The 6212-nt window shown below is 34.3% G+C and overlaps 1 pseudogene across 1 annotated transcript; it reads right to left on the bottom strand.

Moving 5' to 3' along the window:
• Positions 1-2710: 2710 nt before the first annotated feature.
• Positions 2711-5923, bottom strand: LOC111306526 (persulfide dioxygenase ETHE1 homolog, mitochondrial-like; annotated as a pseudogene). Its single transcript, XR_016331748.1, has 9 exons — positions 5593-5923; positions 5366-5481; positions 4701-4833; positions 4473-4516; positions 4321-4380; positions 4186-4239; positions 3488-3512; positions 3285-3401; positions 2711-3118 (listed from the first exon to the last, which is right to left on the bottom strand). The product of XR_016331748.1 is annotated as a persulfide dioxygenase ETHE1 homolog, mitochondrial-like (transcript).
• Between the last annotated feature and the right edge of the window lie 289 nt (positions 5924-6212).

Here is a 6212-nt window from a genome sequence, read left to right on the forward strand (position 1 = left end):
ACTTCTAGCCAATGCAGTGTGAGTTCGTTTAAAACGAAAATCAAACATTGGGGCCCCTAGGCGAAATCATTCCATCCTATTGACTCATCAACACATTCCATCAAAGTGAAGAATTTATGAAGGAACTAAGAGTCAGACTAGAATTAGAAATTGTTTATATTCAAAGTTAAAACAGTTAATGTTACTTAAATTTAAAAAATTTTTAATTTAATATCTAAATTATGAATATATTAATTAATATGATACTTAAAAAATTATTTATCCATTACGTGTTATCATTTAAAATTCAACTAACCATGTCAAAGTAAATACTATATTAATTAACAAAATTATAATTCAAGTATCACGTTAAAAAATTATAAAATTAAGACATTATATTAAGTAATTCACTATAATTCAAAAATTATTTGTAATATTAACCAAAAAAAAAAGTCATTTTGTAATAGCAGCATAACCATGACTTGCGGACAACAATTTTTAGATGGATGACTACCAGGTAAGAACATACGTATACAAATCGTACACAGCAATTTTTGACAAATTGAGTACCTAAACCAAATTAGACGGAATAAATTACTAGTAGTCAATATCAAGCAAAGAAAAAACAACAATTTCGTGGCAGCAAAGAGAGAGACAGAAATAGCTCAACCAGAAAGGGAAGGTATATGTAAATATGGAAATCTAGTGAAAGTAGTTCCACCGTAGTTCTATGAAAAGATGTTTGAGGAATAGGCCAAATGAAAGGACCTTAAATATCATTATGGTTAGCAAGAAAGAAATGTTTTACTGGTTCTGTCACTTGAATGAAACATTGTCAAAAGGCACATCATAACTTGCATGTTTAGGTAAATTTCAATTGGAAGGAACATATTCCCAACAAATGGTTTAAATTAACTCCGATTCTTTGAAAAAGAATCTCATAGTAGTATAAGAATATGCATGTCTATGCTCATATGCATGTCTATGCACATAAGGCTCCTTTGGATGTATTGATGTGATTTGCATGAAAGCGAAATATCAGCATCACAGTAATGGCACAAAATGATTCAAAGACAAAAGCTAAATCCTGAATGGGAATATGTGATAGTACTCACTCTAGGGCCTTAATAATGCATCCTTGCAAATAAATTTTGAATTAGTCATTGCAAGTTATAGAAATACAAGAATAAGCTTTTGCAAGGTTGGACAGCATAAAAAAAAACTTCATCACAAATGCTACCATCATCAAAACCAACTTTCGCTCATGGTCGAACAAATTGGTATCTAAACACCTAGAAATCAAAATACATTCATTTTGTTTAGAAGTATCCATGAGTCGAGTAGCCCAACCAACATTTGGGCGCCTGGGCGGTCTACCACACTTCTTTTGCATAGTTGAGATGGGATTCAGTGTCTACTTTTATTAAGTCTTAATTATTAAGAAATCCAGCACTGCCAATGGACAAAATCGTAGTATAACCTTAAAGAGGACAAAAGGCCTTCATGTCCAATATGTTCAAGACAAGACAAACCCCTACCATCATGTTTACATGCTTCAGTTAGAATATAGTTTCTCATATTAATTTGGTTTTTTACTTTTGCCTTTTCTTTCTTCCTTCAGCACACTTCTCTCTATTACCTTCCTTACTAACTAGGAGCTCCTATACCAGTAAGTTCTGCATAAAAGTATAAGCAAGTACATCTAATCACTGAGACTTAACTTACCAAATACTTTAATTTGACTCACTCGTTGTCGATCAAACCTCTGGATCCAGTAGCAAGTCAAGTGGAGTTTGAATATTTTAGTACTTAGCTTGGTTGGCATTTTAATATCCGAGCTTAACTGAGTTTTTGAATTTCAATACATTTCTTCATATTATACTTAATATAAATAAAATTTCATATTATTTACATCTTTAAACAGATTTATCTGACCTATATAAAATTATTAAACAATTTACGACTTGGTTTGAGTTTCAAAGTGAAACTCATTGTTTGAGCTTCAAACTGAAACTCATTGTTTGAGCTTGAGCTACGTTTGAACTTGTTGCTTGAGTTGATGATAATTAAGCAGAATCTAATGAGCCCAAGTATGAAAATAAAGCTTGGTAGGGTTTGTGCTGAGCTTTGATCTTCAAATTTTATAGTACAACCAAGCTCAAGCTTTTCAATTATTCTGACTTAGCTAGGCTGGTGTTTTTTTTTTTGGCCAAGAGCTAGTCTTGCTTACACCCTTAGTCTCTAACACACATCTCCTTACTTTTTCTCACCTGCCATTTGGTTCATAGCTCAGATTTCCTATTCTTGCTCTCTTAAGCCTTTCTACTCTTTATCTGGTCACCCAAGTATAACACTACCTCGCCTCCCTAAAAGATTATATCAAAGAAGGACTTTTAACTCGGGCATAATCATCTTATGGATGGTCAGGCTAGTAAAGGGGAAGCTCACCTAAGAGATCTAATGTTCTGATAGGTAATTAATTATGACCAGCTCCTGTTCATCCTCTCCAAATAAGAATTACAGCTATCAGAAGATGCCTACTGACATCTAAATTTCAATGTACTCGAAATAGATATAAATCACCTATATTCTATGTATCATGAGTTAAAGTAAGCAGCATGCCATTGCCGGTCTACCAGTATCACCACCACTAATACTTGAATACCCAGAATCACTGAAGCAGCTAAAGCAACAGTTGAAGCTATAAAGAGTTAATCTAAGCAAAAATGGATAAAAAAGATAAAGACTTTGAGCTCATTCAGATGACAGAGCATATGTACAACAAAACCTTCTCAATAACTGAATTTGCAGCTGTAGTGACAAATTTTGTGTTCATACAAAAGCCACATATTGATTAAAAACCTATAGCCTAAAGAAATTAAGCAAAAGAGCAAAATGATCCCAGAGTAGATAAAATGATTTAATCTCCGGGTCTATGGAAAGCAGGGTGGTCAAGGATTGTGCTAAGGCACAAAGCTACAGCTCAAATCAACCAAGGCGCCTCATACTCCTTCAAGTGAGGTGCCTTCAATACACTTTGATATGGGTGTTCCAATTCAACAGAGACAGACCTCCCTTGAATTTGAGCCCTTTATAGAAGTAGAAGATTGCTTCCTCATTCAGCTTTGCCTCTATAAAACTATATTTCATAGAAGTTACATTTCATGTTAAAACTGTGTTTCTTAGCATGTGATCCAATACAGTAGAACGTTTAAATATATCTACACATTTTAGTCATAGATTATGACACTAAATAAGTCATTGCAAATAACCCCCAGTCATCTGATGCTGCTGTATAACCTTACCTGATTATATCTAGTTTGATGCAGCCTCAACTGGCTTTGCAGACCGATCTTGTAAGCCACAAACCATGTTTGTGGGAACAGCTACATCAATCAGTTTTGGATATGGAAGATTTAAATCTGTAAAACATGTAAAGTTACTAATCCAACGGTAGCTGTACAACACAAACAAGCAGTAGACATTAGTAAAATAAAGGTTTACTTACTTTCCATGATTTTCTCAAATGTTTCCTGCAAAGCAGTTGAAAATTGAAACTGCTAGAGATACAGGGAACGAAACTTCACAAAATTACATGTAAGTGTAAATGAAAAAGATAACCATAAATGATTTTATCCACAATTAAAAATGAAAAGAAAATTCAGACGCCGAATACAAAACACAAGAATCAGCCTATTCTATAAAAAATAAGTGAAATAAGTAAATGAGCCAAATTCTAAAAATATTAACAAGGTGCTTTGTCCTATAGAGAAAGTTTGATTGTCTAGAGTCCAATTGGATATCAAGTACCAGACAAGACAAAACTCAAAACTTAAGAAATGCAGGCACACATATCCCCAAAGATTATAATTCTTCTTTAAACAAATCATATATTATACATAAAATTTCTTAAATAGAAGTATCCATAATGAATGTCCATTTTTATATTATGTCAATAAAATGACTTAATCTCATCAAAGAAGAAAAAAGTTACAACATTATTTTTATCAGAAGGATGATTTTGTGAGGGCATTGAGAAACGTTGGACAGTTCCAGGAAAGGAAAATATCAACTTTGATTGACCCTTTTGACCCTTGAAACACTTGTCTATTGAAATGTCCATCACATAGATTATTGGTAAATTTGAAACCCCAAGAGAAAGCTTAAAGTAGAAAGGGTCATGACATATAGGGTCGAATGAATCACCTCATCCTTTGTGAGTCTTGGATTATAGAACTTCTCCTCTCTTACAGTACTAACCTGGATCCCACAAAATTAGTCATAAGTAGCTATGTCAAGAAAGAATATGAACTAACAAAAAGAACTAACAATGCCTCATACCATGAACCCTTTGTAATCATGAGCAGGATAGACTAATGTATCCTCTGGCAATGTAAAAATCTGGACGAAAGAAAAAGAGTAAGAGTCAGCATCCAAACTATTTATTTTGCATTAAAAGCATGATGCTCAGCTCTTTAATTTTACATTCTTGCCTGTTAATGCACTGACTTGTATAGTTGACGTGAACTCCATTCAGCAAGTACATTAATGAGATCAAGCAAAGATAACAGGTAAAATGTTGAATTAATCTCTTAACCAGCAAATGGCAATCACTCTGAAAAAAAATCTTTTCATGGCCCTTTTCTCATAAAAAATATACTTGACAAAGAAATAAATAAAATAATATTAATAGACTGGAAAAAAATTAGGATGCTAAACCTAGAAATCATTTCTCCCACATCCATGTATCAACAAGGCATCTGCAGTGAAAGCCATCCTTGGTTGTGGTTGATCAGGACCATCTCCTGTAACATAAGTAACACAACCTATTGTATGGCCAGGAGCTGCTCGGACCTGCCAAAAAAATGGCAAATACATATGAGCAGTTTGAAGAGTGGTGTCAATACATGAGGAACCTGTTTTATCCATTACTCATTTCCTGTTCTACTAGACATATTGCAAAAGCAACTACTGCATCTGAAAATGCCGCGGCCTTGGCGCTTTCTATATATTATCCTTTTAATGTTCTACAAACTCAGTTCATCCTTGTTCTTCCCAATCCTATTCATTTAATAAACCTAAACTGCTACTGTTTAACTTTAATAAAATTGTTGCTAGCAGCTCACAGCATTAATTGCAATTTCAGCAAAATAATGAAATGCTTGAACACCGAAGCATTTGGCTACTTAATAGGTCCATATATCCCCTCTTCAAAGAGTTGGGTTTGAATCTCCTTCCCCAAATAAAAAGAAAGTTTAATTTTAAAGAAATAATGTTATAATATCAAAAAATAGTTTTCAGAATGAGAAATTCACTGATAATATTTGTGATCCATTTGCCTAAGATCATAGCAACAGATTTAATTAAAGTCTATACAGTGGCATACCTCCAGAAACAGATCACCAAAGTAGATTTTATCACCAGCCTCAACCAACATATCAGCTTTGGAAATGCTTGCTTTTGAAATGACAGATTTCACAACCGGAACCTTAGTCTGAAACACTTAACATCAATTGAAACAAGTAGACAACAAATTAGAAAAAGAAAATGGCATTTGAAAGATAAAGGACAAATTCATCAACTTTTATTTCATAAAAGAAATGATTTCCAAACCTTAATGAGGCCCCGTTCCTGTTACATGGTGAGCATGAACATGGGTGTTCATGGCATAATTTAGTTTCAATCCTAGCTCTTTAACAAGAGATAGGTCCCTCTCCACTGTCTTGTCAACAGGATCGATCAACTGCCAAAATTTTGGGTAACTCATGCATGACATAAAAACTTAAGTGTAGGTAGAGGATTCCTTCTCGAATAGCTGGCGAAACAAAAGCCTCCTGCATGTCCTGGATGAATCACAGGACGTAGTGTAAGTGTAAATCCCTGATGCACTGCTGAATTCATGGGTTTGGAATTTGAGCCCAGATTTTTGGAAGGAGAGAGTGGTTTATGTTTTCTCGAGCTCTCTCTCTTTGTTAAAGCGCAAAAAACCAACGCTTAATGTGACCCAATTACTACATCAAAGAATGTGGGGACCTCTTCAGAAAGCGGAACGAGCGCTTCTCGGACTGCGTTTGCAGACACAGCAAAGTTGATATAGAATGAGCCCACCCTCAACTAGTATTTCATTTTTGTGCAACTCAAAATGGTAAAGGTGCAATCCAAAGCGTTGATTTGATAGGGTTCCGTAGACGGATATTTCATCTAGTTTGAGTTGGCCTTTGGACTAATCTATT

The sequence above is a fragment of the Durio zibethinus genome, chromosome 21 (genome assembly GCF_047325235.1).
Source record: "Durio zibethinus cultivar Kanyao isolate XHJ-2024 chromosome 21, ASM4732523v1, whole genome shotgun sequence".
Taxonomy (NCBI): domain Eukaryota; kingdom Viridiplantae; phylum Streptophyta; class Magnoliopsida; order Malvales; family Malvaceae; genus Durio; species Durio zibethinus.